We start from the raw sequence: 25,335 nt of genomic DNA on the forward strand, positions 1-25,335 counted from the left end.
AAGCTACTACCTTCTGTTTCTTAAGGAGCAATAGTTTTTAAATGGCAATGTCACCAAATATAGGTGCATACTAAATACTGGTAGAGTATGATGTACATTTATAGTAAGTGCTAATGAGCTGAGCCTAGATGAGCAATAAGGATACTGTGCATCTCTCCAAGAGTCAGCAGATTAATACTCTGTAAAACTTCAGTCACTTTCTAGTGAAAACTTCATAACAAAGATACCTTATGAATCAAATGAGAAATATGAAAATACAGATTTCAGAAAACATGAAAAGGAGAAAAGAAATAGGACTCAACAGATCTACTTACTCGTTTTGTTTTCTTCCTTTGTAGATTAGGGATTCAATAAAAGTCTTTTTTGGGTCTATGATTCTAAGTCTGTGATTCAGGTAAGAGGAGGATGAGGACTGAAAACCTACTTGGCAGGTACTATGCTTACTATCTGGGTGAAAAAAATAATCTGTACACCAAACCCCATGACATGCAATTTACCTGTATAACAAACCCGCACATGTACCCCTGAGCCTAAAATAAAAGTTAAAATAAAAAAAATCAATAATTCTAAAATAAATGAAGAGATTATAGTCATCATTCATTAGTTAATTCGTTTAATAAACACTTATTGAGTGCCTGTAGTATACAGGAGCATACCTCATGCAGTGAGTACTACATGAGAGGATACGTCACAGGAGAATACCTCACCCACACTGGTAGTTCAGCAAAAGCTTTCTGGTCAACATGACATTGAGCTAGGTCTTAAAGAAAATGCAGTTGAAAGGAGGAAGAATATTTCAGGAAAAGGGAAGAGCTTATGCAAAGGTACAAAGGCCTGAGAACAGCCAACATGCTCTGGGAATCCATTATATTTATAAATGCACAGTACAAACAACGTGGCTGGTATGGATGTTTGTGAATGACAGAGCACAGTCTGCTATGAGTACCCAGTATATTTTCTAGTACCTAGTGTAGTGTGTCCTGCTGAGGAATTTGGATTTGTCCCACAAGCAACAGGGAATAGAGATTTTTAAATGAACAAGTGACATAATCACATTTGCATTTTAGACTTGTTTGGGAATATAGAAAAGAAGTTAAGAGGACAGGTGTAGAGGCAGGAAGATCATTTGGGCAAAAAAATGACAAGGGCCTTCATGCCTCTACACTTGTCTTCTTATTTCTTTTCCATATTCCCAAATCTTTTCCAAAATAGGTTGGTGACCTAGGGGAGACCATCCTTTTGAAGGGACTTAGCTGTGAAGGGAAGGAGAGAGGGCAGTAGCTAGAGGAAACATGAGAGGGTTTTCTTTCTTATTTTCAGGATGAATATGTCATAAATAAGTCTGTTTGATAAGAAGGAAGAACTAATGGAATGTAAAAGGCTGAAGGGATGTAAAAGAAAGGAGATAATCAATGAAATGAGTTTTACAAAAATATTCCTAATTAGAGTCCTTTAAATGGGATACTCCTCATGGGCCTACAAACTCTTATATAATTTTGCAAAAGAAATAGATTCCCTCCAAGCAGCACTTTAACTGTAGAAATCAAGAAATACTTGTGGTGTTGCTCTATCATCTAGAGAATATCCTTATAGCCATTAAAGTGTCCTTATTTAATTGTAAAATGAGACTATGCCCATTCATTTTGTTTCTCTTCTCTCCTTCTCTCCCTCTTCTCTCCCATTCCTTCTTTTAAGCCATGACTTTTATTCAGGGCTACAAATGGAAGGGGATGCATCTATTCCAAGCCTTTGTTCAGTCTAACCCAGGTGCTTTTTAGTTTTCAATTTACGTGCAGAAATTGAAACAGAGAGAAGAAATCTCACCAAAACCATTCATGCAGTCCTGTGAGATGGCTGCCTCAGGAACTGGGGGAAACAATGGGATTCTGGAAAGCAAGGCCTGAAACTCCTCTTTGTTGTAGGAAAGCCATACTGCTAATCAAAAGAAAATTAGGAAAAACCAGCAACAGGAAAAGAAAAGGAAGAAATCTAATAAAATGCATCCAGGTTTGTAACACTGTGTTCAAATTCAAATTCTCCTGTTTCTAAGCAGCCACCATCACATTGTCCATCTTTCTATCTGAATGAACACGTCTGGCCTTTGAGTCTTGGAATAGGGGAGCAGAAACTCTAGAAAAAAATATTTCTTTTACACCTTTCTGTTGATCTCGCTTATCTTTATGTTAAGTAACAAAGTAGTTCATTTTAAAAATTAGAACATTCAATAGCTTAAAAGCTGAATTGTTAGTTTTTAAAAATAAAAATGACATACAGATTTTATTAAAAGCTCTAACAGAACAGAGGGTATTAGGAAAAAGATAAAATTCCCTTCAGCCTGTCATTGGCCTAGGACCCCTCCCCAGAGGTAATCGTTGACAGTAGTTAATTGGATATCTTGCCAGAAATTCCCTGAGCATGTGTGAGCAAAAATATGATTACATTTCATTTGAAAGGAAGACGATGGCAGTTATGATCACTTGGTCCCTATGCTGCCACAGTCCTGGGCTTTGTTTCTAAATCTTGTGAGTGAGTAAGTAGGTCTTTTTTTTTTTTTTTTTTTACCTCTTTTCCAATTGAATTAACTAATATGGGCATGCCAACTGCACATTATAGTCTTATTTGGTAGGGATAAAGTCCAAAGTAGGTGTTAGAAGTGCTCAGAGGGAACTTCAGCCCTCTGATCCTCCTCTTTCTCCTCCAAAAGGGAAAAGCAGCTTTGAAAAGTGCAGCCCCTGCTGAGGTCCATCTCTGACCGCCTCCAGGCTTCTCTCTAGAAGCTCTGTCCTTTTCCCGGCTGGAGCCCTTCCTCCTTGGATGGGGAAGGCATCCTGCTGCTGCTGGCTGAGACTTAATGAGTATCCAGTTAAACAGAAAGCCGAAATCCTCTTTTCTGAAGACAAGAGAGGATAGACTTGAAGTAGAAAACTATGAACTAGAAAGTAAATGAGGAGGAATCAGAGTTTGTCTTAAAATAATAAGAAGAATCTTTTTTAAAATTCTCACAATGATCTGCTGTTTCCCCACGTATCAGTTTTCACGGATCCGCTATCTGAGAGAGCTCTCTTTCATCATATTACATAGCTACAAACTGCTTTAAATGTGCAAACCTATGCCTTTGCTTGCTTCTGTTGACAAAAGATAACCCTCCTATCTGTTTCAGCTTCAGCCTTTCCAGTCCTCAGTGACCTGAACAAGTCAATGAGCAAAAAGGGAACATAGACTCCTACTTTTTGGCATCGACCCAATTTTCCAATCTTCAAAATTCTCAGCCAGTTTCCCTCTCTTCATCACTGCATTGTGCTACTTGAAAGACACAGTGAAAATAGCTATGGGAACACAAAGAAAGAAAGAACACACACCATGGGGTTAGCGAAGAGGAAACCCTCTTAATAGATTTCAAAAGAATAAATCCTGGAGCAATGCTGAGTCTTAAAAGATTTACCAGAAATGTAGGCAGAACTCCAAGACTAGGAGGCTGGAAAAAATTAAGATATTGGGCATTGTAAGATAGAAGATAAGGAGAGGAGAAATCCCAAATGAATTAATAATCAAATTCATGTATGGCTTCTCGTTAACAAGAATCCCAAGACTAAACCTGGTTACTCTGCTAGTTGTAGTAAATATGATGTAATCATCTGCAAAACCTTATTTCTGAAGTAATTTCATTTACTCTGGGCTTTTCAGGTAGCCAAATCCTGCACAAAGGAAGAACTTTCTAGTAATTTTTAAAAATCAAATATTTTCCATAGTAGTATTGCCTGGTCTTACATTCTGGCAATACTTTCCCAGAAATATTGAAATCTATAGATTGATTGAACCACGGCAGTGTCCTCAGTAACTTTTCTCTGAGTTATGAACTCATAGGGGTATATGCATTGCAAAAAACAAAAACAAACAAACAAAAAAATTGAACTATAAGAAGAATTAGCCTAAAGATGCCTCAGGAAAAATAGGTGGGGCTGGGCGCAGTGGCTCACACCTGTAATCCCAGCACCTTGGGAGGCCGAAGCAGCGGTTCACTTGAGGTCAGGAGTTTGAGACCAGCCTGGCCAACGTGGTGAAACCCCATCTCTACTAAAAATACAAAAACTAGCCGGGCATGATCGCTCACACCTATAATCCCAGCTGCTCAGAGGGCTGAGGCATGAGGATTGCTTAACCTGTGAGGCAGAGGTTGCAGTGAGCAAAGATCATGCCACTGCACTCCAGCCTAGGTGACAGAGCGAGACTCCACTGCAAAACAACAACAACAACAAAATAGGTGTATATTTTTCTTTATTCCAGTGTGGGCTCTGGCAACATATGAAGGCATTTAATATATAATTTGGATTTATTGGCTTTTTCTTTAAAGGTCGTAGAGATAGATAGATTCATTGTATAGATGAGTATGACTAATACACAAATTTCAATAAACTTCAAGTTGTATTGAAATGTTAATAGCTTGGCTGCAAACCAGAAACACTCATCAAACATTTAGGGTTTACTGGCTTTTTTGGTGTTTGGAACTCTGGGGGCAAAAGAGAAGATAGAACAGTTTGGTTTTTTTTCTTTGAACTAATGGGCGCATAGATTTGTCTAGAATAGAGAAGCAGAGAGCCTGTCTGCAGAGTACCTGTCAGAAATGCTGAGAGATAATAAAAGAGCACAGACAGAGGCATTCAGGGACAGGCATCAGAGCAGAGGTGTCGTGGGAGGGGGAAGGCACACGGGCTCCGGTGTCATGAGATGGAGACTGGCAACCTCTACAGTGGCTTATCCAACAGATCCCTCATTTTGTTCAGACATTTGTCAGAGAACCTTTGATATCAAGAAAAATGGTTCTGACCTCTAGTCCACGTAGAAATGCTCACACGATCTTGTTCTTTCATTCTTTCTGATGAGACTTAAGAGGAAGTTGGCTGAGGAATTCTGCTTCTGGTAAAAAGCTAGAGGTGTGTAAAGGAGAAGGTCTCTTTTTGCCCAGCTGTCCTTGGGCCAACCCTTTGCCACTTCTGGCCTTTTCATGCTGAGCAGCTTGTGGCTGTGGCAGCCACATTGCAACCATGAGGGGATGAGTCTTTAGATGAACAGCCAACATGCTGGGTGGGAAGGCAGAAGGATAAAAAGATCCTAGGTCTTTGATGACCCCACTGAGAAGACGAACCAATGCCAGCAACTGCCTATCTCTAGAATTCTTGTTATATGAGAATCATAAGTCCCGTTTGTTTTATAACTTAGCCAGTCTCTCATTGCTGGCTATCACCGTTGTTTTCCAATATTTCACTATCATACATGATACTGAGACAAATAAATACAGCCATTTTTGCACACATCCATGATTGTTTCCTCAGATGTGTTCTTAGGAATGAAATTGCTGAGTCAAAATAGTTAATATAAAGCTAAGTTTCCAAAAATGTTATACAAATTTATAATTTCTTCATAGTAGTTTGGGGAGAGGATATCCCTCCACCACTTTGAAAATATCGAGTATTTTGCCAATTTGATAGATCGTTTTAAAAAAGATTGGCCGGGCACGGTGGCTCATACCTGCAATTCCAGCACTTTGAGAGGCCAAAGTGGGCAGATCACGAGGTCAAGAGATCAACACCAGGCTGGCCAACATGGTGAAACCCTGTCTCTACTAAAAATGCAAAATTTAGCCGGGTGTGGTGGCGGGCACCTGTAGTCCCAGCTACTCGGGAGGCTGAGGCAGGAGAATCACTTGAACTTGGGAGGCAGAAGTGCCAAGATCACGACACTGCACTCCAGCCTGGGCGACAAAGCGAGACCCCATATCAATAAAATAAAATAAAATAATAAAATAGATTCCCCTTTTCTGCTTTAATTTGCTCTTCCATGTGGTGAAGTGCTTTTTCATCTGTTTGTGGACTATTGTGTGTTGGTCTGGAGCCATGCCTATTGCAGTACTCCTTCAGAACTAAACCTCTTAAAAAGGTCATGCACTCTCTGTGGCCACTTCCTCACCATTCCTTGATGTCTTAGCCCACTCCCCCACCAATCACCAATGACTCTACTTCATGAAATCCCAGGATCATTTTTCTAATCGCATTTCCCTGGATCTTTGGGTAATATTTGACAACATTTACCATTTCCTCTCAAAAACTCTCTCCTCATGCCTTCTCAGATACCACATCTGGCTGGTTTTCTCTTTGCCTCTCCATCTGTTCTTTCTTAGTCTTCTCCTCTACCTGACCTCTCATGACCCAGTCCTAGGTCCTCTTTCTAAGTGAGCTCATTTGTTTCCCATGGCTTTAGTTACCACAGATATTAATTACCCTATTTATAACTCCAACCCGAACTTCCCCCCGCTACGTAGGCTCCAGACTCATACATTCAACGGACAATAACATCTCTACTTGAATGTATCTCAGGAATCTCAAATTTAACATGTTCTAACACAAACCTCAGCGCTCTCTGCTTTTCTCCCAGACCTCCCTGTCACAGAAAATGTCATCACCATTTTCGGAGCTGCTTAGGTCAGAAACCTGAGGGTCATTCTTGGTTGCCCCCTCACACCTTCCTTTCCCACTCACAAACAAGTCCTATTGTTTCTCTTTCCAAAATATATCTGTTTTTAAACTTTCATGTTAAGTTCAGGAGTAGATGTGCAGATTTGTTACATAGGTAAACTGTGTCACAGGGGTCTGTTGTACAGATTGTTTCATCATCCAAGTATTAAGCCTAGTACCCATTAGTTATTTTTCCTGATCCTCTCCTTCTTCTGACCCCACACCTTCTGATAGGCCCCAGTGTGTGTTGCTTTCCTCTATGTGTCCACGTGTTCTCATCATTCAGCTTTCCCTTATAAGTGGGAACATGCAGTATTTGGTTTTCTGTTCCTGCATTAGTTTGTTAAGGATTATAGCCTCTAGTTCCATCCACGTTCATGCAAAGAACATGATCTCATTCTTCTTCATGTCTGTATAGTATTGTATGGTGTATATGTACCACATTTTCTTTATTTAGTCTACCATTGATGGACATTTAGATTGATTCCATGTCTTTGCTATTGTGAATAGTGTCAAAGTGAACATAAACGTTCAGGTGTCTTTATGATAGAATAATTTATATTCTTTTGGGTACATACTCAGTAATGGGATTGCTGGGTCAAATCGTAGTTCTGTTTTTAGATCTTTGAAGAATCATCACACTGTTTTCCACAATGGTTGAACTAATTTACACTCCCACCAACAATGTCTAAACATTCCTTTTTCTCCACAACCTCGCCAATCTGCTATTTTTTGATTTTCTAGTAATAGCCATTCTGACTGGTATGAGATGGTATCTCATTGCAATTTTAATTTGCGTTTCTCTAATGATCAGTGATGTGGGGTTTTTTTTTTTTTACCACATGCTTGTTGACTGCATGTATGTCTTCTTTTTAAAAGTGTTTGTTCATGTCCTTTGCCCACTTTTTAATGGGGTTGGTTTTTTTTTTCTTGTAAATTCGAGTTCATTATCGATGCTAGATATTAAATCCTTGTCAGGTACATAGATAACAAAATTTTTCTCCCATTCTGTAGGTTGTTTACTCTGTTGACAGTTTCTTTTGCTGCGCAGAAGCTCTTTAAATAGATCCCATTTGTCGGATTTTGCTTTTGTTGCAATTGCTTTTGGCATCTTCATCTTGAATGCCCATTCCTATGTCCAGAATGGTATTGCCTAGGTTGTCTCCCAGGGTTTTTATGGTTTGAGGTTTTACATTCAAAATATATCTTGACCCACCTGCTCCTCTCCCTCTACAAACCTCAGTCACAGTCAATGCCACCTAGACTAGTCTAGAACCCAGCACAATTTCCCATCTGACCACCCTGTTCATACTTACATCCTTCCAATCTGTTATCCATGTAGCATAAACAGAACATTTTTTTAAATGTAAAATTTGATCAGGTTATTTTTCTGCTTAAAGCCCTTCATTGGATTCACATAATTTACAAAGTTTCAAACTAGTTATCATGGCCTAGAAAGCTCTGCATAACTTGACCCTTATGCATCTTTTCAAGCTCATTTCTTACCAGTCTGCTTCCCCTCTCCCTGTCCACCTGGGCCTCCTTTCTTTCTTGTATCACTAAGCATTTTCCATCCCAAGGCCTTTGCACATGCTGATTTCTCTTACTGGAATGCTCTTCTCACTTCCCACCCTCTTACCTGGCATGCTCCTTCTCATCCTGAAGGGCTTAGGCCTTTCTTGACCACGCTATCAAAGTACTTCCTCTCTGGATTCTCCGTTACTCTACTTTATTTGATCCCCTCATAGTACTTATGACAGTTTGTAATTACAGCTATATTTGTTTCTTACCAGCTATGTCTTGCCTATTAGACTCTAAATCTGGGACAGCAGTCATTTTACTTACCAGCATGTACTTAGTGCCTAGCGCAATGCCTTCCATAAAACAGGCTCTCAGGAAATACTAATTAAATAATGAATACTTTGCCCAGTTTAAAAATTTTATTGGTGTTTTAATATTTTCTTGCTGATTTTCAATAATTTCAAGCACTGTATGTATTAAGTATATGAATCATTTCCCTCTTGTCTTTTACTCTGTTTTGTTTGGGTCTATAGATTCTTTCACTCTTATGTGTTCAATTCTAACATTTCTTACCTCTCAGGTTTTATCTTGGATGTCAAGCTTAGGCAGGACTTTTCCATTCTAAGAGTCCACAGGTATTCACCCTAATTTTATTCTGTTTGGTAGCTTAATATTTTTGTTTTATTTGCATTTCAATCTTAAATTCATATAGAATCTGTTCTACTATATGACACAATGTAAGGTTTAACTTACGCCAACAATATTTATTCAATATTCCTTTCATTCATGGCTTATATGAAATGTCACATGTAATATATATTACACACTTTTAAACATTTGGATATGCTCTTGCAATCTTTAGGATGTCTGTGCTTGTCTTTACTTGTCTGTGCACCAGTACCACTCTATTTTATTATCTGGTAAGGGCAATAACCTCTCATTATTTAAAGAATTCTCAAGGGTAACACTGACTATATCCAAGTTTTCAAAAAAATTTTTTTATCTGTTCTTATTCATTTTTTCCTTCCAGATAAACTTAAAAGAAAAAAAAGACCCAGTAGAATTCTAATTGGAATTGAATTTGATTTATATTTTAATTTGGGGAAATTGAAATCTTAACATTATTAAGTCTTTTCTCCCAGGAACATGGTCCATCTCTCCATTTAAATCTTTATTATTTATGATTCTCAGTAAAAATGTGTCGTTTCTACATGTAGGTCCTATTCTTTTTGGGTTAACATGGTAGACTCTGCCAGCAACTGACTTACCAAATACCCTCCCACTTGCCAGGAACCGCTCCCAAAGCATCCCTGCACTCTATCAGAGATCTTTTCTGGCCATAGGCACACACTTGGCCTGTTAGCAGGGTAAGCTGGAAATCTGGAGTTTATGTACCTAGAAATAGCCTTTAGTCAATAACAATGGGGAATTATGTGGGTATGATTGTTAATTTCATCTGTTAGCTTGACAGGGACATAGGGTACCCAGTTTAAACATTATTATACCTAGCTCTGTATCTGTGTGTCTGTAAGGGTGTTTGAGGTGAAATTAGCATTTGAATTCATTGACTGAGTAAAGCAGATTGCCCTCTCTAACGTAGAAGGGCGTTATCCAATCCCTTGAGGGCCTGAATAGAACAAAATGATGGAGGAAAAGGATATTCACTCTCTCTTCCTGACTGCTGAGCTGGGACATCAGTCTTCTCCTGCCCTTGACTGGGATTTATACTATGAGCCCTCTTGTTTTCAGAACTACATCACTAGCTTTCCTGGGTCTCCAGTTTGCAGATAGTAGGTCATGGAATTTCTCAGCCTCCATAATCTCATGAGCCAATCAATTTCTTGTAGTAAATCATATACATATATGTGTCCTGTTTCTGTGGAGAACACTGACTAATAAAGTGAGTGAACACTCGGCTTCCTCTGCCTTCTTCTAGAATGACTGTGATATATACTCATGGTATCTCCCAGAGGGAACTCAGTGAGGTGGCACTCTATTTACCCCCAGGAGTGAGTACTGGCTTCATAATATGCCATCTGTGGACTTTCTTCTTTTCCTACCCTCATTCCCAGACTGGGTTTTCTGGGTTCACTTTTCAACAAATAACTGTAACACTCATCTTTGTCTCAGGGTCCACTGCCAGGAGAGCCCAAGCAAAGATGTTGCCCCTACTTATTTTTGGTTGCCATTGTAACCAAAGAGCTTTTAAAAGTTATAATTTCTAACTAGATACATAAGAAATTTATTGATTCTTTTTGTCTGTGGCATTTCCCATATATACAAATAATAGTAGATTCAAACACAAGTTTTTGGTATGCAAAAATTAGTATTGTTAAGTTGTTTTATGTATATACTCTTACATGCTGCAAATTACTATATGTTCTATATATCTATACAGAAATAGCATCTACAGTTGCATATAAAACCCCCATGCATACAGTACTTCAGGGGCAGTTGGGGTAATTTTCAAAGGTGATTTTGACTATGGACAACTCTCACCTCTCTGTTTTTAGAACCCAGTCTCAAGATCATTGCCAATTGGCTCCATGTTGAATTCATTTATTAGTTTTAATAGTGTTTCAATTGATTCTCTTGGTCTTTCCAGGTAGACAATTACATTAATAGAAAACAATAGAATTTTGTCACCTTTTAGTCACTTATATTTATAGTTTCTTCTTTTTGTCTTATTGCATTTACTAGAATTTTCAGAACAATGTTAAGTATTAGTGGTGAAAAGGATATCTTTGTCTAATATCAATTTTGAATAGAAATGGAATGTTTCTCTTTTTATTGAGAGACAGAAAGACTTTGGGGAAAAATTCATTAAAATAAATGATAAATTAAATGCAGGTTGAAATAAATTTCAGTTTTGCTTCTGTATGAAATATTTTCTGATTTTTCAACAAACCATACTTAGTAAATTTGATTCTCTTGGCATAAAATGAGTTTGATTTCTATAAGCTCATGAATAATTTAAGTCTATTTGAAATCTTTTCTGTCTGCCATTGAGTGACTGACGTTGATTTGCAAGCTAGAAAAATTAAACCTCTAATATGTAACAGAGATTTGAGTTTCCATACCTGTACTTGCCAAATTCACACATCCCAAGTAACTGTTTCTGCTCTTTTTGGTTCAGACAGCCAGTCCCAGATATTTTCATATATATACAAAATATATCTATGTAAAAATACATATATTTATATAGATAAAACATACATAAACATAGATTATATATTATAAAATTTGAAAATATTCAAAATGAACTCACACAGATGTCCTAATTCTAGCCAATACATGTGTTCTTATGTTCAAGGTAACCAGATACATATGTATATAAATGTACAAAATGATGTTTCAGGACAAGAATTTGAGCATTTTTATAATTACAAAAGACTGGAAACATGTCATACATCCATCAATAGACAATTAGTTAAATAAATGGAGAGATTTGCAATAAATAGTGCCTTAAAATAGACTCAATTCTTTTTTAGACTTAGTAGAAAGTGTTTATTTCCTCTCATCTTCCACTTCAGTATAGCTGACCCAGAATCTGTTTCCACAAATCTGGAGACAATAGGGAGTGGTGAAGAGCAAAGTGGACTAAGGGATTTTCAAAGTATACCCATGAGGATGAAACGTTAACATTTATAAGCAACAAAAATTGCATCTAAGATTCCTCAATAAAGAAGTTTTGCCCTTCACATATTATCAACGGATAGATGCTAACTTAAAATTAGTGCTTTTTGACATGTACCCTGGCAAAAATATCTCTTGCCCTCCTAGTGTCTGACTTGATGAGGACTGCGAAGTTATAACACAAACAAAAATGTAATGCTGTCCAAATCAGTAAAGCAATAGCGAAAATGAAATTTAGACAAGGATAGCTGATATTATCTCCAAGTTTTAATATTATCTTAAAGTTTTCTTTTTTATATCTATGTAAAACATTTTTTGTATCTATGTAAAATGTGTATCTATGTATTGTTTCCCCAGAGCACTGCTCAATTTTTACCATCTCTCAATGTGGCACACAGGCTAGATACTTGCTAAAGCCATTTCCTTTTCGTCCTGGGAACACCACTAGATTACATTTCCCAGCTCCCATGCCTACAGGTGTGGCTATGTGATTAGTTCTGGGCAAGAGAATGTGATCCAAAATGATATATGACATGTTTAGACCTGACCCCTAAAATCTGCCATGCAATTCTCTTTCTTTCCTTGTTTCCCAGTCATTTAAATAGAATCCAATAAAATCTCAGTTAAAGGGAGCCTAGGTCCCTGAATCACTTTGGGAATAAGTGTCCATCAAAACCCAAATGGACTGTGAATTTAGAGGTATGGTCAGTGTAATAAACCCAAATCTTTGTTATTTAAAGCCATTGCGATTTGGGGATTTTTTGTTACAGCAGATGGTTTTAGTTTATCAATTGGTTTAGCTGGTTAATATACCTAGCTCTGTATCTCTCTTACCCATTTTTCAAATTCTTGGTAAATAATACTTGGCTCATTCAGGGATAAGTATCTATCCCTGATCATTTGGCTATAGCTAGTGTATTAGTCCATTCTCACACTGCTAATAAAGACATATCCAAGACTTGGTAATTTACAAGGGAAAGAGGTTTAATTGACTCACAGTTCCACAGGGCTGGGGAGGCCTCAGGAAACTTAGAATCATGGTGGAAGGAGAAGCAAATACATCCTTCTTCACAAGGAGGCAAGAGAGAGAACAAGAATCAAGTAAGGGCTAACCCCCTTATAAAACTATCAGATCTCATGAGAACTTACTCCCTATCACAAAAATAGCATGAAAATAACTGCCCTCAGGATTCAATTACCCCTCACCGGTCTCTCCCACAACATGTGGGGATTACACAAACTACAATTCAAGATGTTATTTGGGTGGGGACACAGCCAAACCATATCAGCTAGGATGGGGTACTACAGGTCACTTCATATAGACATAGCCTCCAGGAGCCCACTCCTGGGTAATAGAAGCTATTCCCAGAAAAGAGGAATCATGGTGAGCTGGATAGCCACACAGTGTTTCCTACATAAGGAAGGATAATAAACAGGAAGAAAGGAAGACTGACAGAACCTCTTATGCAGATTCTCAAGGTAGGAGAAAGCATAAAAAACCCATCAATCTTTCCATTCCTGAGAAGCTTCACATCCCTACATGACATGTCGTAAATACTGGCATTCACTCTCAGAGACAATTAACTCTCCCTTGGGAAATGTAGAATAAATGAAAGTTAAAAGATCATTCATGTTAAACATTATGTTCAACAAATATTGTGTACCTTGCTGAGGGAATGTAAGCGTGGGCATAGCCTGTCATTCTCCTGCCAGGGAACAGGCTGGAAAGGGAGAAATTCCTGTTAAATGAATCGGGACACTCAATCATGGATCACTGAGGTTCAGAGAGAATTGGGATGACCAATTGCAATGGGCATTTGTCATTTTTAAATTCTAGCCCAGCATCTCATCTCCCTTTTTTTGAAGGGGGGAGAGTCCTATTATCTGAGTTGGGTAGGGCAAAGCCTGACCATTTCTCACAGAGGCTGAAAAAATACAAATTTCCCTGCCCCTCCTCTGCTTCCTGTCCCCCAACTCTCTCCCACCCTGGCAGCTGGGGTATGGTCAGTGTATTTGATGCTACCACCTAGGAATCTGAATCTCCAGCAAGTGACACAAGGATAAAGAGACAGCTTGGAATCTACATCTAGTGGTGTTGCCCCTCAGCAGTGGCAAGTCTCTGATAGGATGAGGACACCAGCAGAGGTGTCCAGCTCTCAGTTGTGCCCCTGGGTAGTGATTCCTGATTCCCTCTTTTTTTTTCTTTTTTTGAGCCTGGTTCTAGACTCTTCCAATTGATTCTATGAGCCACCCAATAGCTTCCTAATAAATTCATTTCTGCTTAAATTAGACACAGTAGGGTTTTCTTTGTTTTGGTTTTCGTATTTTGTGATTGTTGTTGTCATTTTGTTTTGTTTTTGAAACAAGGTCTTACCCTGTTGCCCAGGCTGGTGTGCAGTGGTGCAATCACAGGTCACTGCAGCCTCAACCTTCCAGGCCTAGGTGATCCTCCCACCTCAGCCTCCCGCATAGCTGGGACTACAGCCTCACACCACCTTGTCTGGCTAATTTTGTACTTTTTGTAGAGATGGGGTTTCATCATATTGCTCAGGCTGGTCTTGAACTCCTAGGCTCAAGTGATCCCCCTGCCTCATCTTCCCAAAGTGCTGGGATTACAGGCATGAGCCACCACTCCCAGTCAGACATAGGTTTTTGATGCTTGCAACCAAGAACCTTGACTGATACAATAACTTCCTGTTCCTTCAGTTCACTTTTTACCTTGACAACCTAACAGATAGAATATTTGAATTCGTGAAAGTAGCAAGATAAATGTCATAAAGTCCACATTTCACACATATGTAGATCACTAAACTAATTAGAAAGCTGAGACATTATCTTTTTTTTTAGGATTATAAGAAGCTATGACCAGGAAAATAAATGAATCATTGAGGACACACTCTAGGACCTCTATCAGATAAAAACAAAACAAAATAAAAAGCATCTGCTGGCCTCACAGTGCCACTCTTGAGTGTCTCCTGTGGAGTGTCAAGTAGGGGTCAGTTCACCTGAAGAAGATCAGGCCTAACCAACCTGTTCCTGCAAACAGGGGAGTCCAAAGGCTTCTGTACTAGGGTGGGGCGTACTATTGTCTCCACCACACAGGAGGATTCTCAAATACCATCATTGCACTGAGTAGAGCTTGGAAATAGAGGATAGTGAGGAGTAGAGAAAGGACCAGAGTGAGAGGTATGGGTAGTTAGTATGCAGAAGAAAGGGACAGACCATCTTACAACAGAACAGCCTCCCTTGTTAGGCTCCTACAGGGTCCCTGCAGGAGGTGTGTTGGAAGATAACTCTATGAAATTGGAAGGGTTTCCATCTAGACCCTCGAGGTTGACTGAGACCCATTCTCAGACACTTGAACTTCACAAGCTAATAATCCAAGCCTCCCTTGGGGAGTTGGGCAAAGAATCAAAAAAGTACATCTTCAGTCATCACCGCCCCATTCACCCTCCCTGTGGTCTGGTTAGGACAGAGGCCTCTCTTCCTCCCCAACATGCCTGGCTTGCCTAAGTACTGACCCTGACACATTGAGAGCATCCAACAGAGATCCAGTGAACCTGAGCTATAAAGCCATGTTCCTAATAACTCCTGTCTAGTAGTCCACTCTCCATCTTTCTAAGAGAGAAGGGAGCTGGAAAGCTATATGCCAAGAGGGCTCTGCTGTGGCCTGCCAGGAGGACCAGCTGTCCAGTGTGGACACAATTTAACAAGAGAGACAATGGTAGAAAAATAGGGCCAGAATCTCAGCTTCAGAAGAGCAGCAGTTCTCTTCCTTCCAAAACCGGGTTTAACATCACCTGACCTCCTTTCTGAGTTCAGGCTGGGGTGTTTTACGGAATGTCCTGCCTACGTGAGATTTTTCCAGGACCATCTCCTGCTGGCTTATGGCAAGCTATGGGCCCAAAATGCCCTAAATCCATTGGTTATGCCCTAAAGATTCTGGATATAAAAATATGTGGCTCTTTATATAAGGACTTGATATGAGGCATCAGAAGCAAGAGGTAAATAGTGAACCAGATATGCCAAGTATAGACAGGTTAGCTCTGGGGTCATTTTACTAGCGATATCCCACTCTCAGAGTGAAGGGTTTCTTGTTTGTTTGTTTGTTTGTTTCATTTTGTTTTGTTTTGAGACAGGGTCTCACTCTGTCAACCAGGCTGGAGTACAGAAGTGCAATTAGAGCTCACTGCAGATTTGACCTTCCACGCTCAAGCAATCTTCCCAGCTTAGCCTCCCAAGTAGATGGGAACACAGGTTTATGCCACCACACCTGGCAATTTTTGAATTTTTTTGTAGAGATGGGGTCTTGCTATGCTGTCTAGGTTGGTCTCAAACTCCTGGGCTCAAGCAATCCTCTGGCCTCAGCCTCCCAAAGGACAGGGATTACAGGCATGAGCCACCATGCCTAGCCTCAAAACTAAGTTTTATAAGAACCATTCTTGCAAGTCCCAGAAGACCCATCAGAAAGAAGAAGGACAGCTGTGGGTGGATGGAAGCAGAAGGTCTCCCTCTGGTCCTAGTCTTGGTTCCTGAATACCACCCTGGAGGCAATGTTGCTTCAAAAGGGAGGAAAAACAGCAGATAGGAGGAAGAGGAAGAAAAAAAGGAATTAAAGTAGCAAAAAAAGACACAAGTTTAAAATAAGTTTTTATTGTTTTTTCTAATAACATAATTAATGCCCCATGTAAAAAGCTGAGGAAATTAAGAAAAAGATAAAAAATAAAAAACAATGACCTATAATATGATTACTTGGAGAAAATGACCATTAAAATTTTTGTGTATGTATTCCTTTCTAAGAAAATTTACATATTATATATATAATTTGAAAAATAATGGAAATATATGTGTATTAATATGCACACATATATATAAACATACATATGTACACATACAAACACAATACTAATTTATTATCTCTTCTTAATCTTAATTTGTTGTGAAAATCTTTCCACATAAATAAATAAATGGCAATGTCATAATTTTATGGCTATATAATATTCTGTTATAATTTACATATCAAATCCCTTATTAATGAACTTTTCTCAGTGTTTCACTATTGTAAACAATGTTCCAATTATTCCCACCGTGTGTGTGTGTGTGTGTGTGTGTGTGTATTTGCAAACATGTTCCATTCTTTCCCAGAAGTAAAATTGCTAAGTCAAATGAATACATTTTTTAAAAGGCTTTTCACAAATGCTATTAAATTGCCTTCCAGCAATATTGTACCAATTAACAATCCCACCAGTAGGGTATGGGTATCCATTTTCCTACATGGCCAACTAGGTAGTTAGAATAAACTATGTCTTTGCCTTGCTTTGATTATAAATGAAGTTGAACCTCCTATCACATTTGCTGGCCATTTAGGGTTTTGTTTTCTTTGCATATATTTTTCAATTCGAATGTTCATCTTTATTTTCTTGTTGATTTGTAAAAACTCTATATCAAGGGTTTTTGCCCTTGCCATATGTGTTGCTGTTAAGTTGACATTTAAGAGAAGATTAAAACTAAAATGAAATAATAAGACAAGAAAATGTTTTAGATAATAAAATTAAAAATTTTTTAAAAGTTACTTTAAAAGCAAGAGATAAGATTCAGATAAGACAGGTTAAAGAAAGCCAGACTAGAAAGAGGAAACTTTAAGGTAAAAGAAGTAGAAAAACAAAAAATATGTAAGCAATATCAATAAAATCAAAGAGAAGTTCTAGAGCAATGACTATATTCTAATTTGTATAATAGAAGCTACTCATAAGAAAATAAAACTGGTGGTTGTGGAAGACAATATCACTTACCTTGCGAAGCCAGGGACAGGGTCGCGGATCATCAATCAAGTTCTTGGTAGAGAACGGCAGAATAGATCAAAACGGGCAACAGTATCCAAATCTTTTGCAGTGATCTATATACTTGTTCAGACCATTAGCAAATCCTCCTGAGGAGTCCAAATCCATTTAAAGCTACATTTAAGACGGGCAACAGATAAAAAAAAAAAGTAGGTAAGGAAAGAATTACAAAAAACAGGATGAAGTCTTGATGGGAGCAGGTTAATCGGTCATTTTAATCATATTGTCTCTTCTTTTTGTCCACTAATTAGATCAAGAAGCTATTAGAGTTGCAGACACTAAGAAGTGACTCCTCTTGAAGAAGCAGATAGAGAGAGAGAGAGAGGACTTACCCCACCTACTCCAGATTTCCAGATTTAGCATAAGATAGATTGATTTAAACATGAAATTTCAAGGCAGTCTACAGCCTAAGAGTGGTTTCTATGAGAGCATATGAGACTTAGTCTGTCAGGAATAGTTTGAGATCAGTTTTACTATTTTTCTCCTATTATGTATGAAGACACTAAGGTTCAAACAGGATAAGTGACTTGCTTCATCAAGGCGCTCCCAACAGTGCACTGTGGAGCTGGAATCAGAAACAACTCCAGACCAGTGCTGCCTGATAGAGATATAATTCAAGCCACATAGGTTATTTAAAATTTTCTAGTAGACACATTTAAAAAGTGAAAGAAACAATTCAATTAATTCTAATAATATGTTTTGTTTAGCACAGTACATTTAGACTATCATTTTAACCTGTAATCAATATTAAAATGAGATATTTTACATTCCATTTTTCATGCTTGATCTTAAAAATCTAATACATCTTTTACATTTACAGAACATCCTCATTTGCAGTAGCCACATTTCCAGTACTGAAGTACATTTCAAGTACTTAATAGTCGTGTGGCTAGTGGCTACCTTGGATAGCCCAACTCTAGAACTGTGGTTCTCAAAGTGTTGTCTCCAGATCAGCTGTATCAGCATCACCTGGGAACTTGTTAAACATGCAAATTCTTGGGTACCATCCCAAACCCCCTAAATTAGAACCTCTGGGGGTTAAACACAGCAATCCATGTTTAAGCAAGCCCCTTCAGTTATTTCCGATACACTTCAAAGTTTGAGAACCATTGCTCTACACAACTGCCTCTGCATCCCAAGCCGAATAAACCCAGAACAGCCATTGTGGGCTAGCCCTGAGGACCAAGAGCCCCTGCTCTTGAGATAAGCAGTTCTTGGCTAAATGAAACTGGCTTTCTCTTGTATGGAAACATCTTAGTCCTAGCTATGGTTCCATTGCTTGGGATTATGGAATTACCAGGCACAATTTAAACATGGTTTAATTTGTCATTTTGTTTAAGGAAAAAAAAAATACAGCAACCACCCTATACTATCACCTTGAATTAGTTACTTAACTTCTATTTTTCTGTTTCCTCCTCCATAGGATGCCGACCATTTAATAAATATTAGCAACTTTTCTTAAAAAGTACTGTGTACAAAAAGAAAAAAGTCAACAAAAGGGACTGATTTTTGAAACTACAATAAAAACAAGTAGTGGGCTAGAAAGGCAATATTATAGATTTTGAGCACAGAAGCAGAAGCTGATTCACTTATTTCTTAGAACATTAGATTTAGCTAAGGGGGAAAGGTAGGGTTCTTGCCAAAATCATTAAGGAGAGCGATTCTAAGTATGCCTTAAAGCAGAACTTTCAGTAAACAGGAATTGCCTATAAAGAAAATCAGGAAGCCAAAGTGTTTCTTTTTATGAAGTTACATCCTGCCATAGAAAAGCTGGGTAGGAAATAAAGACCGACGCACTCCCAACTGTACACCAAGCTGGCACTTATTTTATCAAGGAAAATCTGAGCCAAAGCTCAGGTTCAGTGAAGGGGGAAAAACATGAGAAGTTTGAATGTCATGAGAAACCAAAGACAACCAATGGCTACAATTAAACAAGATTGTTCTGGGGGAAATAAACGAACAAATCTCCGTGATTTCGAGTTACTTAGTCACCGCTTGGCCCCTCCCCCCATTTCAGTAATACTTCCTCCAGACTTTTGCTAGAAAAGAAATATAAATTAGTGTCCCCAGAAATAGGGGACTGATAATATGATCCCAATTGCCTTTTCCTCCTCATTGTTATTTGTTGTGCGTTTCCACGTTTCAGTGATAGGATTCTGCTTTGCTCAGTATTCTCTTCAGTTTGATTGAAGAAAACGCTGCTATCACCGCCCAAACAATTTTCCATTTCATCCTCTCACCCTCAGATGAAAAGACACCAGAAAGGCATGACAGTCCTGTCTCGAGGCAGGTTCCCATGGTTTTGGGGGAATGGCAGGTGCCAATCTTCAGCAGCAGCTGCAACCTTCCGCAAAGCAGAAACTGCGGTTCACACACTCCGCTCTTTCTCCCGTCCTACCCCGCCACCTCAAAACTCCATACAATCCTTAAAAACACACAGACCTCCTCCTCCAACCTCGCATCCTCTTGCACACCCTGCACCGCACGCACCCTGGGATGCCCGCTGCCACAGTAACGCTCAACCCACTCTGCGGCCCCACCCACTGCCGTCCCTCCCACGCCCCAGGCGCCAATGGTTGCGGCCCGCAGCTCCCAAGGGGCTCTTTGATAGGGTAGCGGGGCCTGCCACTCTCGGGGCGCGCCCCGCCTCCTCCTCGCTCCCCTCCGGAGCTGGAGGGGCCGAGCATCAGCGAGAGTAGCAGCGAGCAGCCGCGGTGGTGGCGGCGGCGCGTCGTTGCAGTTGCGCCATCTGTCAGGAGCGGAGCCGGCGAGGAGGGGGCTGCCGCGGGCGAGGAGGAGGGGTCGCCGCGAGCCGAAGACCTTCGAGACCCTCCCGCCAGCCGGCGGCCAGAGCAGGGGCAAGGTTGCCCTACAAGCAGCGCGTCCTCTCCCGCCCCGGCGCGCCGCGCTTCTCCCCGCGCACCGAGGACCGCCCGTGCGCACACAAAGCCGCCGCCCGCTCCGCACCGCCCGGCGGCCGCCGCCCGCGCCTGGGAGGGATCTGGCCGCCGGGCCGGGGACACCCCGGCGCCGCCCCCTCGGTGCTCTCGGAAGGCCCACCGGCTCCTGTGCCCGCCGGGGAGCTCCCGGAGCCGCCTCGGTCGCGCCGGAGGAGGGCGGGGAGAGGACCATGTGAATGGGCTCCGGAGCCTGAGCGCCGCGCAGGTAAGCAGGCGGCGGGATGCGCTGCGGGAGGCCGCGGGGATGCTGCGGAGACGCCCGGCCGCGGGCGCCCCCGCGCACGCCGCCCCCGCCGCGAGGCCCTGCGCCGCGGGGCTGCCAGGGAGTCGGCGCTCGCGGTCTTCCCGCGGCTGCACCGGAGGACGCCCCTGCGGGGTGCGGCCCCGAGGCAGCGCGGGGATGGGGGCCCCATTTCCTCGCCCGCAAGCGGGCGCCGGGTGAAAATAGGAATTGGCTTGGGGGCGAGGCTGGCCCAGACTCCGCCCCCGCCCTCCTTTCGGGGCCCCCCGCGGGGACCGGCTCTGTGTGTGTTGTTTTAATGTCAGGGATGATGTAATCACTTAATAATTGATGCCCCGTGCTGCTTCCCTCCCCACCCAACCCCTGCCCCACTCCTCCACCTCTCGGCCTCCTCCCTCGGCGGCGGTCGCCTTCTCCAACCCATCCTCCTGCCTATTTCTGGCACCTCCCTTGCACTTCCCCCATCCGCCCCTTCACTCTTCCTGTGCCACCACCCACCCACCCTTCCCCTTTCCCCTGTGCTGGAGCCTTCCGTCCTCTTCCTCTGTCCCCCACCCCTCTGCTCCCTCAAGCTCCTTTCTCCTTCCTTTCCGGCTCCCTCGCTGGATTTCCTCTCTACTTCCCTAGATCCAGGGCTGTTTTTGTTTGGGCTCCTCCCCTCTCTTATCTCTGCGGCCACAGGCGGAGGGGACTGGGCCAGAAAGAGGCCATCGAGCTTGGGCCCAGGCAGAGATGTGCTGGGACTCTCTGGGAGAAGGGATAAAAAAATCACCCTTCTTGCCCCTCCTTCCCCCAATAAATCACACAGACTCGCCGGGTGTGTGTGTGTGTGTGAGTGTGACACAAAGAGCCCTTTCAGTGCATAGAGAGGAGACACACAAAGTACCCTAGGATAGGCACGATGCTTCTGGTCTCTCTTCCCTGGGGCTTCCCTTTCTTTCCCATGAAGCAGTTGATCTCTCTGTGTCTTTCCTGCCACATTTACCAAAAAATAAAAGAACTCCCAGATGCCGGGTGGCAGGTGCCGGCATTTTGCTGTGTTCACAGACCGGTAGTGTTGACTGGCAGCTGCAGTGTTTCTTAGATTTAAGGGGACAATTATTCCAGCAGTCTTAAGAGTTTCTTTACTTTAAGGTAGCCTCCCCACCTCCTTGTCCTTTCCCCTCTCATTTTGGGAACAAGCACTAAGAGCTGGGGTAAATTGGTGTGGGGAGAGGGTCACAAGAATTTTGTTTCTGAATCAGAATTCAGTTGGTATTTGACAAGAGGGAGGCCGCCTGAGTTGCTTCTTCTCTCAAGTCTAACAGGGCACCGTGCTGAAGTCTTTTGAAATGAAATCCTGTCTGCCCAGTGATGTTGTTTTGCCCTTTCATTGAAGTAAATACCTGGGGACATGGATAAAACAGTCTAGAGTTAGCATTTGGAAGACCACTTTAGACTGTCTCTTGTCTGCTTCAAGGTAGCCTTGGGACGCTCACTTCCTTTCTCACCACCCAAGCAGCTGCAATACTTTCCACTCTTTGTACTGTCTTCTTCCCCAGTCCCTGCTCCATGGGTACCCTGTGTTCAGATAAAGGGACTCATAGACTTTTAGAGGAAGTGGTTTAGCTATCTGAGATTTTAGGGCCACTTGCCTATGAACTGGGGCTGTAGAAAATCTTGACTGAAGTCTAAACGTCTAATGTTCCTTTTACAGAGGAAATGTTCATGTAAATCTGGAGGCTTATTGTTCCGTTTTGTAAGCCAGTGACTATTACACACTTAATCGATATTGTCAAAACTTAATTAAGTTGAACCGTTCTTCCCTAAGAGTATATGGTTCGCCGACTATTGTAAGTAACAACTGTATCAAGATTATTCTTCAGTAATTTTATTAGAAAAGAGTTATGATTCATTAAATATTCACTTATGCGTGTTTTAAGAACATTCATCATGAAACTTTTTACATTTAAAAAAGCAATAGGGTTCATGAGTGTACTGTATAAACAAAGAGTCATTTGTTTGATGCCAGACCCAGGAAGGAAATCGAGTGCACATAAACTCGCAGTCTGTTGACCAAGTTTGAGAGACTTAATGATAAGGTTGAATGTGAGCAAATGCACACTCTGCCTTCTCCTGGGTCTGCAATCTCCAACTCCGTCTGACTTGCTTGAAGTCCTTTTTAACCTTCGGGGCCCAGCTCAAATGTCATCTCCTCTGTGAGGCCATTTCCATCTTCTCCTTCCCAAACAAATCATCATGTTTTGGTTTCAAACTTTGGCAGCAGGCATTATGTTTGGCATGAGTCTATTTCCACGATTAGTTGGTCAGCACATTGATAAGAGGAACCTCATCTTATTTTTCTTGTTTTCTACAGAGTTTTACCTTAATGGGTATTCTGTTTCATTTAACAATCAACAAATGTGAGTTAGCTCATTGGTACATGCTCAACACCTGTATCCATTAGGCCAATGTTAGCAGTTGTAACAAATAGGCCTGCAAATATATAATGACTCAAAAGCAATAGACGGTTTATTCTTGCTCATATAATAGTGTAAAATTCATGTTTCTGGTCGGAAGATGGCTTTCCTCCATGCAGTGATTCTGGCTCCCATACTGCTATCTTATAGCTCCACCATCCCATAGCTTGCCATTGTAACCTGTTTCAGCTTACAGAAGGGGCAAAAGAGAGAGTAGATGGGGCACACCCACTTTTAAGATACCTTAGCCTGGAAATGACACCACCCCTTCCTCTCACATTCTTTACTTGAGGTCTAGTTATACGGCCACATTTAATTGCAAGGGAGCCTGGGAAATGTAGTTTAGCCATGCTCTCAGAAAAATGATACAGAATAAATGTATTTTTATATGCTCAGAAAAAAAATACAGAATAATTGTATTTTTATTGAACAGCTTTGCCAAACACTGCCACTTATCAAGGCACATTCAAGAAACTTATGGGCTAATGGGAATTAAATGGAAACCTAGAGAGGACACCCGTCATTGCTTTCCTTTTGATTTTACAAGTTCAGATCTTTTCATACTAAGCATGTTTCAGAAATCTTGCTTTTTGTCATGTTTCAAATTTTATGTTTCAAATGTTGCCAATACCCAATAATCTCATGTAATACAATTATCTGATGCTTCCTATGTTGACTTTCTTGTGGTTCTTTTACTCCAGAAGCACCTTTGTTGGCTTAATTTTTCATCTGGTGATTCTGTAGACTCCCAAAGTGTCTAGGAGGGTCCTTAGAAATCACATTTCTTCTGGATGTTGTGGCTTATGCCTGTAATCCCAGCACTTTGGAGGCTGAGGCAGGTGGATCACTTTAGCCCAGGAGTTTGTGACCAGCCTGGGTGACTTAGTGAGACCTTGTCTCTACAAAAAAATCTTTTAAAAATTAGCTGGGCATGATGACACGCATGTGTAGTCTCAGCTACTCAAGAGGCTGAGGTGGGAGAGTTGCTTGAGCCTGGGAGGTAGAGACTGCAGTGAGCTGAGGTCATACCACTATTCTCCAGCCTGGGCCACAGAGTGAGACCCTATCTCTAAAAGAAAAAAAGGTAATCACAGTCCTACTCCCTGTTAATAAAAAGAGGAAATTAATCAGCCTGAGAGGTGAAACTCCTGCCCCAAGGTCTTGCAGCTTCTTAAGGGAAAGGCAAGAGGCTCAGCCAGCCAGCTCTTCAGGACTACACGGGTCTCCTTTGTCACTCTGCTGCCCTGACTCTTTGTCCGTGAGTCTTGCATATTCCATGGAGGTTAAGTGAGCTTCCAAATCTCCAGGAGCAGGGGGATCTTCTAGTATTCTGGGTAGTCCCTGTTCTCCACAGGCTTCCAAATTGTTGGAGCAATTCTGTTCATACCAGCCATCATAATTGTTAATGTACTTTTTTGCTATGAATACTTCATTATATTCATCTGTTCTGCAAACATTAGCCTAGTGTGTTACTTTGTGCAAGTCACTGGGGACATGAGGTCCTGTAAATAAATACTTCTGCTGTCCTTGCTTTTCAGAAGTTCATGATCTACTAGAAGAGATAAAAATAATTAATAATTACTAACATTTATTGAGCATTTGCTATGTGCCAAGTACTGTTTAAGCTCCAATCTTAATATAAAGTGGTTTCACTTATAATCTCCATTTTTATAGACGGGAAGCAAGCTTCAATAGCTTGTTAAATAACTAATTCAAGATTATACAGCTACTAAGTGGTAGAGTCAGGATTCAGGTCCAATTAGTTTGGTTCCAAAGCCTTTGCCCTCAGCCACTAGGTAATAGTTGAAATACTACACATAGATGTAATGATGGTATTGAAATATGTTAAGTGTGTGCCATGAGGGAGAATGACTGAGATGCTTTAGAAATTAAGACTTTTGGCTGGACGCGGTGGCTCATGCCTGTAATCCCAGCACTTTGGGAGGCCGAGACAGGTGGATCACGAGGTCGAGAGATCCAGACCATCCTGGTCAACATGGTGAAACCCTGTCTCTACTAAAAATACAAAAATTAGCTGGGCATGGTGACGCATGTCTGTAGTCCCAGCTACTCGGGAGGCTGAGGCAGGAGAATTGCCTGAACCCAGGAGATGGAGGTTGCAGTGAGCCGAGATCACGCCATTGCACTCTAGCCTGGGTAACAAGAGCA

General features: G+C 41.1%; 1 protein-coding gene and 1 long non-coding RNA gene across 3 annotated transcripts in view; one reads left to right on the forward strand and one right to left on the reverse strand.

Moving 5' to 3' along the window:
• Nucleotides 1-596: 596 nt before the first annotated feature.
• LOC119468333 lies at nt 597-20,009 on the reverse strand. The gene is made up of 2 exons (XR_005196996.1): nt 19,949-20,009; nt 597-2,932 (listed from the first exon to the last, which is right to left on the reverse strand). It is a non-coding gene; the product is annotated as an uncharacterized LOC119468333 (long non-coding RNA).
• A 178-nt stretch (nt 20,010-20,187) lies between these two features.
• FYN (FYN proto-oncogene, Src family tyrosine kinase) overlaps nt 20,188-25,335 on the forward strand; it is a 217,153-nt gene continuing 212,005 nt past the window's right edge. The window contains exon 1 of one of the 2 annotated variants that reach the window (XM_017509250.2): nt 20,188-20,671. The gene's annotated coding sequence lies outside the window, so the exon portion shown is untranslated. The remainder of the gene's footprint in view (nt 20,672-25,335) is intronic. The other variant, XM_017509255.2, reaches the window with a different exon arrangement.

This window comes from Cebus imitator, unplaced genomic scaffold (assembly GCF_001604975.1).
Source record: "Cebus imitator isolate Cc_AM_T3 unplaced genomic scaffold, Cebus_imitator-1.0 Scaffold413, whole genome shotgun sequence".
Taxonomy (NCBI): domain Eukaryota; kingdom Metazoa; phylum Chordata; class Mammalia; order Primates; family Cebidae; genus Cebus; species Cebus imitator.